General features: G+C 45.5%; 1 long non-coding RNA gene across 1 annotated transcript; it reads right to left on the bottom strand.

Moving 5' to 3' along the window:
- Positions 1 to 516: 516 nt before the first annotated feature.
- LOC114678456 (uncharacterized) lies at positions 517 to 14842 on the bottom strand. The gene is made up of 4 exons (XR_003729900.2): positions 14495 to 14842; positions 13317 to 13441; positions 5390 to 7046; positions 517 to 4807 (listed from the first exon to the last, which is right to left on the bottom strand). It is a non-coding gene; the product is annotated as an uncharacterized LOC114678456 (long non-coding RNA).
- Positions 14843 to 15195: the final 353 nt, after the last annotated feature.

Raw genomic sequence — 15195 nt, forward strand, 5'->3', positions numbered from 1 at the left:
ACAGTATGGTGACTAGAGGTAATGATACTGCATTGTGTACCTGAAATTTGCTAAGAGAGTAGATTTTAAATATTCTCACTCTAAAAGAAACAAAGAAAAGAAGGAAAGAGGAAAAGAAAGGAAGGGAAGGAAGGAAAAGAAAGAAGGAAGGAGGAAGGAATAAAGGAAGGAAGGAAGGAAAAAAGAAAGGAAGGAAGGAAAAACAGGAAGGAAGGAAGGAAAAACAGGAAGGAAGGAAGGGAAGGAAGGAAGGGAAGGAAGGAAGGGAAGGAAGGAAAAGAAGAAAGGAAGGAAAGAAGGAAGGAAGGAAGGAGGAATTCATTTGCTATATTGGCCTTGTTAACAGTTGTGGTGGGACATTAATATAATAGTATTTTTTAAAAGGTTACGAATTATTTCAGAAATGATGTAATAGAATTCCAAATACCAGTTGGCTTTGGGGAAGAATGACAGAAACACAGCGGCACAAAAGGGTACCTGTAATATTTCTTTTCTCAAACATCTGAATCGAATATGTCAGAATGAGCAATTTTAACTCAGTTGCTTATCATGAGTCCTGTTCTCCATATTACTCCATAATTTTCTGCATTTTTGAGATACTCGATAGTAAAAGGAAAGAATGACCCCTCTCCCCACCAAAAACAGGAGCTGATATTAACAGTGTGGAAACTGAATATTAGAGGAAATCAACTGACAATCTATTCAAGCTTTTTCTGCATCCCTCTACTAGGCTGTCAAACTCTTAGTTCTACAACTGGCCTAAATCAGTTACAGCAAAAGAAGACGAAATGTATGGGTTGGGTTTTCTTTCTCTTCGTCAATGACAAAATTTGCCAGAAGCAAAGGCTGCCTGGACTCACCCAAGCTGGCCTCTTTCAGAACCACGGGCTGGAGGAGGTGCCCCCCTCCTAAGCAAGGAGTGGCCACACTCCTGGGCAGGGCAGGCCCTGGGAACAGGGGAAAGGTTATTCCAGGTCGGTGAGGAGGCAGCTGAGAAACAAGTCCTGGCACTGGCTTGGCCTGGCAGGGGCAGGGTATGTGCAGGCTGAGGGAGATGATCCCTAGAGCAAAGCCACTTGGGACTCTGGGTCACGAGGATCCCACAACTGAGCTGACTCCGTAACTGGGAACCTGGCCTTCCCTTCCAGGGCTGCTGCAAATCCCATTGCAGAGTCCAGGGCTGTGAAGTGGCTTCAGACCACAGGCGTCAAGGCTGCCTTCTACTTAACTACCTGCATTGCTTCTCTACATCAGTGACTCAAGGCAGGGTGGAGCCTCCTGGATTCAAGACCCTTCAAGGCACTAGATGTCACCGCCGTGGAGGGACATCCTTTATGGGACTCCGGAAATTCCCCTTGTCCCTGTGAGCACCATTCAAGGCTGGTGCTCCCATCTTGTCTTTCACTGACAGTGGGGTTCTGCCTATAAGGTAAAAGTTCAGGGGTTCAATTGGGTTTATTTTGAGGGAGAGGCAAACTGAGCTCCGCATTCCTGCAGCCCCCCTTTTTATGACCCCTTCTCTAAATAGGGGGCATTTTCCAATGTTCTGCCCTTTACAGTGGTGTTGTCACATAGAAAGCTCATATACTTGGGACATCGTTGGCACCCCTGGGTCTCTGGAGACCCTGCAGGTGCTGCCCTCATCTTGCTGAGTATTTCCTCCCATGCCTCCTACAAGTTCAAAGCCTCATTCATCGTCTGTCCTCCATGGTCCTTCAGAGTCCCGCATCTCTGTTTTGGGTACTGCGATCCCTCCGTGGCCAGGCTGAGTGTTGTCTGCCCCTCACTGCCTGACAGCCAGTCATGACCAGGCCATGCAGCCTCCTGCAGCACCTCTCCAGTCGTCCTCACCTTTCACACTGTCCCTTGGGTCAGGCCTCCCTGGGTGATGACCCAAATGGTCACTAGCAGGTTCCAAAGGGCCTCTCAACCTCCAGCCTCGTTCTTGAATCTGCTGGGTACAGACTGGGCCTCATGAGTCTCCTGGGAACTGGCTAAGGTACAAAGGGCTGGGTCTTGCCATACACCTGCTGACACCAAATCTTGGAGGTGAGACTGGAAAATCTGACTTCGAATGTAAATCCCGATGCTCCACACAGTCTGAATTCATTGTGCTAATCCATCACCAAGGGACATGGTGAGAACATGGATTTGGAGCCACACTCCTCAGGTTCAGATCCCAGGGTGATCACTCACTGGTTGCATGACCTTTAACAGGTTATTTAACCTCCCAGTGCCTCCACTTCCTCATCTTTCAACTGGGAGTCAACAGGAGGATCAAATGCTGCCATATGTGTGAAGTCTGTGGCATGCAGCATGTAGTCCAGCATCAGTGCTATTGCAGGTCGAGATGTTCCCGCCCAGCACATCAGCCATGGAGGGACTTTTCATCCCATAATGCCACTTTCATCAAGTCATGTTCTTTACTCAAAACCGTCCAATGCCTACCTCCAAAGACTAGAGTGCAGGAAATGGAAAAAATAACTTTACAGTGGAGAACCAATCCTCTGGCCAGGTGATGAAGATAACGCAGAAGCTAGAAGGCAAACCGATGTACGGTGTGAGGAGCGGGGTACTGATGTGCAGTGTGAGGAGTGGGGTACTGGACCTCAATGCTTTCTTCAAAAACTCAGAACCCCTGTGAGAGCTGAATGGAAAAATATCATGAGAAAAATATCAAATCAACCCAAATTAAGGATTGTACTACAAAATCCCTGATCAGGACTCCTCAAATTGTCTGGGTCATCAAAATCAAGGGAAGTCTGACAAGCTGTCACATCAAGGGGAGTCGAGGGAGGCGTGACAACTAAATGCAGTGTGGGGTCCTGGAACAGAAAAGGGGTGTTAGGTACAAATTTCATGAGATCTGAATCCAGCATGGACTTTTATTAATGATAATGTATCAATACTGGTTCATTAATTGTAACAAATGTACCACCCTAATATGAGATATTCATAATAATAAGGGAAACTGATTGTGGAGTGTACTGGGATAGCTTTGCGACTTTGGATGGGTGCAAGTTGGGTATTCTGGATGGAATCCTGCAAAAGGACAGTAGGGAAAACTAATGAAATCTTAATAACGTGAGGACTTTAGTTAAGAATATATCAATATTGGCTCATTAGTTGTACAAATGTACCACAGTAATGTAAGATCTTAACCCTAGGGGAAACTGGCTGAGGGGTATATGGGACCTCTCTGTATTATCTTTGCAACTTTTTGGTAATTCTAAATTTATTCCAAAATTAGAAAGTTCATTAAAAAAAAAAAAAAAAGTCAGGACTCCCATGGTCTGTAGCCACCACAACCTCCCTCCGCTCTCCTTAGGAACCCACTCTTCTGCCTAGGTTGCTCCTCCAGGGCCTCAGCACCAGCCCCCAGCAAGTGTTTTGCTCTGGTCCCCACCTCGCTGAGCTCAGCCTCACTCCCACTCTTCAAAATGAAGATCCCACCAGACCATGTGATATGGTTTGGCTGTGTCCTCACCAAAATCTAATTGTGGATTCACACGTGTTGTGCGAGGCACCCAGTGGGAGGTAATTGAATCATAGGGACTGGTCTTTCCTGTGCTGTTCTCATGATAGTGAATAACTCTCACAGGATATGATGATTTTTAAAAGGAGAGTTTCCCTGCACAAGTTCTCTTCTCTTGTCTGCCACCATGTGAGACGTGCCTTTCACCTTCCACCATGATTGTGAGGCCTCCCAGGCCACATGGAACTGTATGTCCAATAAACCTCTTTCTTTTGTAAATTTCCCAGCTTCAGGTATGTCTTTATCAGCAGTTTAAAAACAGACTAATACACCTTGGGAGCCCCAGGCAAGCATTTCTTCTTCCAGAATTCCTGCCCTGAGCCCTCAGACTCCAACAGCTCCTTCCTCTGAGTTCTGATTCAGCCTCCCTCTTTCCCTCCTTCTGCATCTGCGTTTTCCCAATTATTGTTGTCAAATCCATCTCTCCCCCCACAACCTGCAAGCTCCTCAAAGACAGGATTGTCACATTCCTTTGTGTTCCCATGACACTAACCATGTTTCTCTACCCCTCCAGGTCACCTTCCTCCATGTAAGAGAGGCTGTGCAAATGGTTTCTGGTTTTTTTTTTTTTTTTAAGTTTTATTATGGTAAACAATACTTAACACAAATTTTACCATTTTAACCATTATTAAATGAGCAGTTTGGTGGTGTTAAGTATGTTCACATTGTTGTGCTACCATCACCACCACCCATCTCCAGAGCTTTCTCATCTTCCCAACTGAAACTCTGTCCCATTCACTCCCCATTCCTCCCTCCCTCCCTCCCTCCCTCCCTCCCTCCAGCCCCTGGCAACCACCTTTCTGTTTTTGGTATTTATGAATTCAGCTCTTCTAGGAACCTCATATGAGTGGAATCCCACAGTGTTTGTCCTTTGTAGCTGGCTGATTTCACTCAGCATGATGTCCTCAAGGCTCATCCACACTGTAGCATGTGTGAGAATACTCTTCCTTTTTAAAGCTGGATAGGATTTCATTGTCTGTATCTGCCATCAAATGTTTGGTTTTTTTATTTCCAAGAAGGATCATAATTAGCACAGGAAGGGTCCAAGGAGACATGAGTGGAAGGTGTCAGGCTGAGCTCCTGGTGTTGTCAACCCCTCCCTGCTCCGTGGCTGCGAGGTCCATGGCAATGCATGAAAGGTGAGCCTTCGGCCCTCTCTCCAGCTCAGTGCAGGGCTGAGCACCTGGGCATCTTTATGCTGTATTCTTAGACATCTATTGCAGACATAAATGACACCAACAAACAATCAGATCCAATCTCACCGGGCTGGGCCTGAAAAGAGACCAATATATAAAGATGACTGTGGAATTCATTTCCTATCTGCTCTCAGACTTATCCTCTGACTATGAGTCTGCTCTTTGCCCAAAGAGAGAATCAAGGAAATAACAGCATCCTATACATGACAATATAAATAACAACAACTGAATATCCTCTTCTTCCCATTTGCCCCAAACCATATCAATTTATAGCGGATTGATTGAAACTTAGCCATGAATTTGCACACACCCTTCTCTCTGAACACTTCACTCACTGGAAATAGTGTTGTATTGTCAGGAGTTCATAGAGGAGAACATTGAATGTATTAGTCAGAGTAAGCAAAGGCAACTGCCCTAAGGATAAATCCTGAAATCTCAATGGCTTCACTCAGCCTAGGATTCTGTCTTGCTCTTGTGGGTCAGGTGGCTTTCCTGCCTGGTCCTCCTCCAAAATCATTCAGGGTCTCCTTCCTTCTTGGTATTTCACCATCTTGGAGTTCCTTCCCTCTAGTCATGTGAGTGGAAAAGAGAGAGAAGACAGAGAAGGCGCCTGATCTACACAGCCACAAACTGGAAGTGGCGTGGCACTCCTGCTCACCTTCCACAGCAAGAGTGACCCACGTGGTACCACCGAGAGGCGTGAGGGAGAAGCTGGGAAAGGCATCCTTCCTGCACCTCCACAGGAGAAGAAAAGGGTCTGATTACCACACAGCACCCACTCTGCTGCAATAACGTCACCGCTCTCTTGAACTCAGTGGTCCTTTTTGAGGCCAGTAAGGTCCTCAGTTAATTTTTGGAAGAGTTGACAGGAAAGAGCTGTCCAGAAAATTTTGTCTTCAGGTTTCCTGGTAGTAATAGCCATCATTTACTAAACGTTTACTGTATATCACATATCAATCTGTATGTTTTAATACATTATTTCATTTAATCCACCTAAGTACTTTATAATATGATTATTCTTATTTTACAGATAAGAAAAATATTTTTGGTCTCATGTATTAGTTTGCTAGGGCTGCCACACACACACAGTACCACAGGTTGGGTGGCTTAAACAACAGATATTTTCTCACAGTTCTGGAGGCAAGAAGTCTGAGATCAAGGTATCAGCAGTCAGGTGTGATGGCCCATGTCTGTAATCCCAGTACTTTGGGAGGCTGAGGCAGAAGGATTACTTGAGGCCAAGAGTTTGAGACCAGCTTGGGCAACATAGTGAGACCCCCATCTTGAAAATAAAAATAAATAAATTAGCCAGGTGTGGAGGCTGAGGTGGGAGGATCACTTGAGCCCAGGAGTTCAAGGCTGCAGTCAGGTATGATGGCAGAACCTGTCTTTTAAAAAGGGAAAAAAAAAAAGGCATCTGTGATGTTGATTTCCTCTAAGGCCCTTTTCCTTGGCTTGTGGATGGCCACCTTCTTCTTCTTCTTTTTTTTTTTTTTGAAACGGAATTGCCCTCTGTCACCCAGGCTAGGGTGCAGTGGTATAATCTCTGATCACTGCAACCTCCACCTCCTGGGTTCAAGCGATTCTCCTGCCTCAGCCTCCCGAGTAGCTGGGATTACAGGCATGTGCCACTGCGCCTGGCTAATCTTTGTATTTTTAGTAGAGGCAGGGTTTCACCATGTTGTCTAGGCTGGTCTTGAACTTCTGACCTCAAATGATCCACCCAACTTGGCCTCTCAAAGTGCTAGGATTACAGGCATGAGCCACTGCACCCAGCCCACCTTCTTGCTGTGTCTTTACATAGTCTTTCCTCTGTGTGTGGTTGCACATTTGTGTCTAAATTTCCTCTTCCTAAAAGGACACCAGCCATATTAGATTAGGGCCACCCTAAAGGCCTCATTTTAACTTAGCTAAATAAACTCTTTAAAGAATTTATCTCCAAATATGGCTACATTCTGAAGTACTGGAGGTTGGGACTTCCACAGATAAATTTGTGTGTCAGAGGGAACACAATTCAGCCCAGAACATCCCCCACTTTTTCTTACGTGAATATATTCTATAAAACTATGTACAAAGATTTAACCACAAGTTTTTTATTGCAAATTCATTTCTAATAATTAAAATATTAGTTAAGAATGGGTTCAGCCGCAATTAACAGAAACCCCAACTCAGAGTGGCTTCAGCCTAACACATAGTCAGGTGTAGGTGGTTATTGATATTGGTCCAGTGGCTCTGTGAAAATCTCTCCCTGTTGGCTCGTGTCTGTCACCTCGTGATCACGTAATGGCTACCGTAGCTCCAGACACCACGTCTACCTTTAAAGAGGAAAAGGGAAAAAGAAAGAATGATGGCATCTTCTGTCTCTTTATCAAGAAAGAAAAACTTCCCCAGAAATCACAGAAAACTTTATCCGATGTCTCATGGGTTAGAATTGGGTCTCTTATCCAACTGTAGCTGAATAACTGGGAAGTAGTGAGTTTTCAGGTGTATAAAGCTCTGGGGTGTGGGGTGGGAGGAAAGGAAAATCTGTATAGGGAATCACTGAGGCTCCCTTTTAAAGATCGACCTTATTAAAACATTCTAGACAAATTGCGATGGTTCCAATTCATTGGGGAAGAAGTCAAGACAGGTGATGAGAGCTCAGCAAATGGATCCAGTAGTTCCACAGGGCATGGCTGACACTCACCCAGGGCGTGGCTCAGCCAGGGCTCCCTGCTAGACTTGGCACCCTCTTTTGGAAGCGGTGGCTAAGTTATGAGTGTAGGCTTAAAAACAAAAACAAAACACTAGTAGCTTTGGAAGCCTGATTGCTGGCATCACCGTGACTTGTGTGGGAAACTTCTGCGCTAGGATCCACACCAATTTTCTTTTCTTTTTTTCTTTTCTTTTTTTTTTTTTTTTTTTTGAGACAGAGTATCACTCTGTTGCCCAGGCTGGAGTGCAGTGCCGTGATCTCAGCTTACTGCAACATCCTCCTCCCAGGTTCAAATGGTTCTCCTGCCTCAGCCTCCCAAGTAGCTGGGACTACAGGTGCCTACCACTATGCCCAGCTAACTTTTTACATTTTTAGTAGAGACGGGGTTTCACTGTGTTAGCCAGGCTGGTCTCGAACTCCTGACCTCATAATCCACCTGCCTTGGCCTCCCAAAGTGCTGGGATTACAGGAGTGAGCCACCGTGCCTGGCTGATCCACACCAATTTTCTACAACAACACTGTAGCTAGTAAGAGGGCAGGACAGCAGGTCAGCCGGGCCCCAGAGGGCTGCTTAGGCTCCCCGGCATCCTCTGTGTCTTGCATTTGGAATAAGAACCCACGCTTCTCGAGCCCTGGGATTATCATGCAATTGAGGGAAAAGGAGACCCCAAGTGCAATGAGCCAAGTCTCAGACAGTTAACCAAAAAATAAAAAATGAATCTGTAATTGTGCCCCAAGTAGACTGTAAGTAAACATGCCAAGTAGCTTGTATTTTCTAAAACGTCTACAATAAACATATTTTAGTTTTGTAATAGGAAACAAAACACATTAAAGTGGTTTTTAAAAGAGTATAGTTATTATCGACCAAAACGGGAACAAGCCCTATTTTTAAATTATTTCAAGTTATGCTTTTCTTTTTTCTTTAATTTTTATTTTAGATTTGGGGGTACATGTGAAGGTTTGTTACACAGGTAAACACATGTCATGGGGGTTTATTGTACAGATCATTTCATCACCCAGGTATTAAGTCCAGGACCCAGTAGTGATTGTTTCTTCTCCTCTCCCTCTTCCCACCCTCCCCCTTCGAGTAGATCCCATTGTCTGTTGTTTCCTTCTGTGTGTTCACAAGTTCTTATCATTTAGCTCCCACTTATAAGTGAGAACATGTGGTATTTCATATTCTGTTCCTGTGTTAGTTTGCTAAGGATGATAGCCTCCAGCTCCTTCCACGCTCCCGCAAAAGACATGATCTCATTCTTTCTTATGGCTGCATAATATTCCGTGATGTATATGTACCATATTTTCTTTATCCAATCTGTCATTGATGGGCATTTAGGTTGATTCCATGTCTTTGCTATTGTGAATAGTGCTGCAATGAACATTTGCATGCATGTGTTTTTATGGTAGAGTGATTTCTATTGCTCTGGGTATATACCCAGTAACGGGACTGCTGTGTGGAATGGTAGTTCTGCTTTTAGCTTTTCGAGGACTCGCCATACTGCTTTCCACAATGATTGAACTAATTTACACTTCCACCAACAGTGTATAAGTGTTCTCTTTTCTCCGCAACATCACCAGCATCTGTTATTTTTTGACTTTTTAATAATAGCCATCCTGACTGGTGTGAGATGGTATCTAATTGTGGTTTTGATTTGCATTTCTCTAATGGTCAGTGATGTTGAGCTTTCTTTCATATGCTTGTGGCCTGCATGTATGTCTTCTTTTGAGAAGTGTCTGTTCATATCCTTTGCCCACTTTTTAATGGGGTTGTTTTTTGTGTGTGTGAATTTAAGTTCCTTATAGATGCTAATTTAGACCTTTGTCAGATGCATAGTTTGAAGTTATGTTTTTCAAAATAGCAAAAATATCTGTAAACAATTCAAATGCCCAGACATACCTGCAAAAGAATATAAAGTCATTGAAATAATATGTAGGCCAGGTGTGGTGGCTTACTCCTGTAATCCCAGTACTTTGGGAGGCCGAGGCAGGAAGATCCCTTGAGCTCAGGAGTTTGAGACCAGCCTGGCCAACATGAGGAAACCCTATCTCTACCAAAAATACAAAAAATTAGCCGAGCGTGGTGGCACATACCTGTGGTCCCAGCTACTTGGGAGGGAGGCTGAGGCAGGAGGATCACCTGAGCTTGGGAGGTGGAGGTTGCAGTGGGCTGAGATCGCACCACTGCACTCCAGGCTGGGTGACATTGAGACTCTGTCTCCAAAACAAATTAAAATAAAATAAAATAAAATAAAATAATAAAAATATGTGGACTCTGTCAATATGTGGAAAAGTGTGTATGAATAAAAAGAACAAAGACACATACTTGTTGATTACAACTGGAGAAAATTATGTCTATACAATGATAAGAATGAAAACAGTAGAGTTAGGTAAATCGTTCAAGTTTTCAGCTGAAAGAATTCTGTGTGTTTAGGGGAGGTGTGAGGTATAAATCTCTACGGAAACAAAAGTTTTAAAACAGCAAATCTAATGGATGTGGGCTCTGTTAGGAGCAGCATGGCCGTGCTTTCAAACCTCCTTCAGGGCTGTCCTGGGCAACAGAGGAACACTTTTGATCTGCTCTCTTGGCAAATTTAAAGTACACATGCATTATTATTAGCTACAGTCACCAGCTGAAGTGTTCTCAGCACACACACACACACACACACACACACGGTAACTATGGGAGGTAATGGATATGTTAATTAGTTTGTGTATATATTCACAATGTGTGTGTGTATATATATATATCAAAAGATCACATTGTGTACACTAAATATACATGATTTGTATTTGTTAATCATACCTCAGTAAAGCTGGAAACATTTTTTTCAATTAAAATTGCCTCAGGAAGTAAAAATGAGAAGAATTATAAATATTTAGTAAATGTCAAGTGCTATATTCATGGATAGCAAAATATATTTATAATGCAAAAAACAACAAGAAAGAACATAAGAAGTGAATTCATGCTCTCAGCCCTCCCCAAGCTCCGCCCTCCCCGAGGTCCCAGTGTTCTCGGCCTCTTTCTGTCTCTAACCTTCCACAGACCGAGGTCCCTGGGCTCTTCTCGTAGCCTTGCCCTCTGGTCCTGGGAGACAGCCAACATGAATGGAGTCACGAGTGCTTATATCTTCAGCCAGGACTCGCCAGAATGTTCTTATCTTTCTCAGAAAATGGGTTTTTTCTTGTGCAATGTAATGTTCTACTGCTCCTGTCTCCCATTTGAAAAGTAGCAGGTGCCCATTATAAAAAGCTCCCAGTTTAAAACATTTTTTAAATCTTCTTTTAATCTTTTTCAGTGTTACATAAGAGCCGTACATATTTTCAGGGCATATGTGATATTTTGATACATTGCTATATTGTATAAAGGTCAAGTCAGGGAATTGGGGTATCTGTCACCTTAAATATTTATCTTTCCTTTATGCTGGGAACATTTGAATTATTCTCTTCTAGCTATTTCAAGTTGTGCAATAGATTATTGTCAAGTATGGTCACTCTACGGATCTATCGAGTGCTATGTCTCATTTCTTCTATCTGACTACATATTTGCACCCATTGATCAATGAGCGTTTATACATTTCTGTATTATATTGGGACGTCTGTTGTGTTCTGGGGCCCGCTCCATTCCCAGCTGTCCTGAGGGGCTTCCTTACCCACAGTCTACTGAGTTGTGTGTCTGGTGGCTCTGCCCCTGCCCTTGCCTGCTGGATTGACCAGGGTGGTTCCACAGTCACTCATGCTTTGTGGTGGGATGTAAGAGGCAGCAACAGTACTGCCTTCCCTCACTTCTGTATATAAATGATTCGACTCCTGGAACCATTCATGTGCAGAGCAACATTCATTTGCAGGTCTGCACCCCGTCGTCCACACAGACCTGCCCATGAATGTTTTAGCTGCTTTATTCCTGATTGCCAGACACCAGAAACATCCCAAAGGCCCACCGATAGGACAACGGGTCAACAAACCCATGACAACACACTGGAATACTACTCACCAAAAAAGGAACAAACCACCTGTGAATGCAATACCATGGATGCATCGAAAAACATTTGCTAAGTGGCAGAAGCCAGGTGCAGATGGCCACATCTGTAATTCCATCTGTGTGACGTTCGCAAAAGACAAAACTACAAGCTGCAAAGTGGATCAGCGCTGCCAGGGGCTAGGGATTGCAGGAGGGGACTGACCACAAAGGGTAGCATGGGTGAACTTTTTGGAATGATGGGAAGTTTTTCTATTATGGGGGTGGTTATACGACTATATATGTTTGGCAAAATTCATCCAGCTGTCTACCGTATAAGGATCCATTTTATTGTATGTAAAGCATACCCCACCTAAATCTGACCCGAGAAAAATCATAATGTAATGTAGAATATCCCTTTTACGGATCTCTATTTGAATATCTATGAGTATATCCTTTGGATACATTTCCAGAAGTAGAATCATCGGATCCAAGTGCATGAACATTTTAAAATCACGTGTGTATTTTTACAAGGCCTTCTTTGGAGGAAGTGCTTTAAAGGAGTGTCCATGAGGCTTTCAGGAATCCTGGCACATGGAAGAGAGCAACCACGAGTGTTATGCAGAAGCGAGGGACGGCAGTACTGTTGCTGCCTCTTACATCCCACCACAAAACACAGCTGACTCTAGGACCTCTCTGCTTCCTGACCTCTGAAGTGTCAGGAATATCCTGCCCCAGTGACTCCCATCACTCCACCCCGAAGGCCAGAGCTCAGCACTGCCCAGCGCGATACAACTGAACTTCCTGCCATGGCGGGAACTGTTCTGCATCTGCGCTGTCCCATACACTAGCCACAAGTCGCTACTGAGTACTGGAAATGTAGTTAGTACAAATGAGAACCTGAATTTAATTTCTTTTAAGTTTTGTTAATTAAAAATTAAATTTAAGGCCAAGCGCAGTGACTTATGCCTGTAATGCCAGCACTTTGGGAGGCTGAGGCGGGGAGATCACTTGAGGTCAGGAGCTAGAGACCAGCCTGGCCAACATGGTGAAACCCCATCTCTAGTAAAATTACAAAAATTAGCCAGTCATGGTGGCATACACCTGTAATCCCAGCTACTCAGGAGGTTGAGACAGGAGAATCGCTTGAACCTGGGAAGCAGAAGTTGCAGTGAGCCGAGATCGTGCCACTGCACTCCAGCTTGGGTGACAGAGTGAGACACAGTCTCTAAATAAGTAAATAAATAAAGTTAAATAGCCACATGAAATAGGGCACAGTGGTTCATAGCCTGTAATCCCAGCACTTTAAAAGGCTGAGGCAGGAGGATTGCTTGAGGCCAAGAATGTGAGACCAACCTGGGGAACATAACAATAGCCCCATCTCTAAAAAATAATTTAAAAATTAACTGGGTGTGGTGGTACATGCTGTAGTCCCAGCTACTCAGGAGGCCGAGGCAGGAGGATCACTTCAGCCTGAAATGTTGAGACAGCAGTGAGTTATGACCATACTACTACACTCCAACCTGGGCAACAGAGCGAGACCCTGTCTCTAAAAAAATGAATAAATAAATATCCAGATGGGGCTAGCAGCTATCATATTGGACAGTGCAAGTCTAAAACTCTAAATCTAGCCTCCCACTGCAGGAGAAATGGAAGGACCAATAAGTAACTTGGCAGCCAGCATCCAGTGAGCCAGCTGCAGGGCTACTCTGACTCTCCCTAACCTTACTCTGAACACTGGGCCTTCTGCCTCATACCCCAGTACCAGGAAACAGAGTCCTGTTTTGCTCCCCATGCTGGAGTATCTGCCTCAGTCCTCCTCCCCTGCTCCCGAGCTCCTGCCCTGCTCCCTACACCCTCCCCGAGAATAGGAATCCTGACCTTGGACCCCTTTGCAGGTTTGATGTCAGTGCTCCAGGTAACATCTGCACACACCTGGCATCCGCCTCTGGCCTTCTCGGGCTGTCTGCCCGCTGCCCGTATGGGTCTCCACATTCTTTACTGCCAGGACTTGGCCTCTGTGGGACCCTGGATGGCTCAGTCAGCACTGGAAGCAGGATCTTTATGGCGGGGAAAAGAAGCTGGACCTCAACCCTTGTCACTGTCACTCATTACACTTGCAAAGAGGTGTGAGGATCTGGTGGGCAGCTCAGACTTTAAATAGCTCACACAGCCTTTAAAAGCTCTGAGTGATCTGGCCACCTTCACCTGTCTCGAGAGCTTCAGCCACTCCCCGGCCTCCAAAAATCCACAAATCTCTCACCAAGTTGGACTGAGCTCCACCCCTCCATTTCCAGCAACCTGGACATCCCTACTAAATTTTCCACGTGTGCCTCCAGGCCACAAGCCTCAACACGGAACTCTCAGCTTCCTCAGAAGCACCCGTGCAGTCTTCCAAACTGGCGAGCTGAGATCATCACTCCTCCCTGTCCTCCTCCATCCCCAGCCAGCTGGTCCCAAAACCCATAGACACTGGGTCAGAAATACCACTTGGGCGTCCTGCCAGACTGTCTCTGAGGCTTCCACCTCCTCCCTGAGCTTACTGCAGCCCTCCACCAACAGGCCTCCTTGCCTCCAGCCTCCACCTCTCCTGCCCTTCACTCTGCCCCAGGGTTGCCTTCCTGAGACCAGTCTGTTTAAGGCTATCAAAGGATCCATTCAAACCCTGCAGCCCTCAGTGTCTGACCTGCAGGCTAACTGTGCAGCTCTTCTCCCACCAGCCTCCCGGCTGCCAGCCCTCCAGCCGCTCTCCGAGGCGTGCATGCGGCACCCTTCGCACTCTGTGCCCGATGCTAGCATGCCTCCCTTTATCCAGCTGGCAGGCTCACTCATCCTTCGAGGCCCTCCAGGAAAGTTTCCCCAACACAGCCACATCTCTTTCCCCCAGCAGCCACAGCTCTGAAAGCCCTTGCACAGGGTTTTATTTCTCCACGAGTGTGAGTGCCTCCCACTAGACCCTGAGTTCCTAAAGGGCAGGAATCCAGACAACAGACTGATGATTAAGTGTGGCCTAGTAGTGGGGGTACCCAGAGCTGTGGCTCCCATGGGGCCCTAGAAACCAGACATTAAGTATTGAAAATGGCTTTGGATCGTTACAGTAGGAGCCTACTCACAAAGACGCCTAGCATCCTGTTTCTCCGCATCATCTGCAGAGAACCGCCTCCATGGATCTGACTCAGCAGTGGTCCCAAGCATAGGTCTGGGGCGGCCCCCGGGAGATGTGTGCCGGCTCACCCTCCCTCCCGAGCCCGTCCTGCAGTTTAATCATGCTCTGCATCTATTCTAGGCCACGCTCATTTCCTGTGGTGGAAATGGGTTTTTGACAGTGTTCCTTTCATATTTAATCTCTCCATGCTAATTACAGCCAGTCCTCTTAGCTCAAGGATGGCTCTTCCTCTGTGTCAGACGAGCGGCTCTGCCAGCACACAAGCCCCGCCCCTTCAGGAAGCCCCGCCCCTGCCCGGCCCACCGGGCAGGAAGCTTCCCACTGCGGAGGACTCTTCCCCGCACCTGCCCTCCAGGAAGGATGTGCAGGGACGCAGCCCTCCAGATGGGGTTTGCTAACCAAGGGGACATCTAGTGATGAAAGGGATGAAAAACAACCGTGACAGGCCCAGAATGTTCTTTTGAGTCTTTCCTTTTTATTTTTCAGGGATCGTAAAATGTATTGTTTACGATGAAGCACTACAGATCAGAGCCTCACCACGTGTTTTCGATCTGGTGTTTCTAGGGAAATTGGCTTTGATCGCTGTTTCAACTGCATTGGATCTATGAGGGCGTATTTAAAAACAAAACAAAAAAACTTCTTTTCAGA

This window comes from Macaca mulatta, chromosome 5, assembly GCF_049350105.2.
Source record: "Macaca mulatta isolate MMU2019108-1 chromosome 5, T2T-MMU8v2.0, whole genome shotgun sequence".
Lineage (NCBI taxonomy): Eukaryota > Metazoa > Chordata > Mammalia > Primates > Cercopithecidae > Macaca > Macaca mulatta.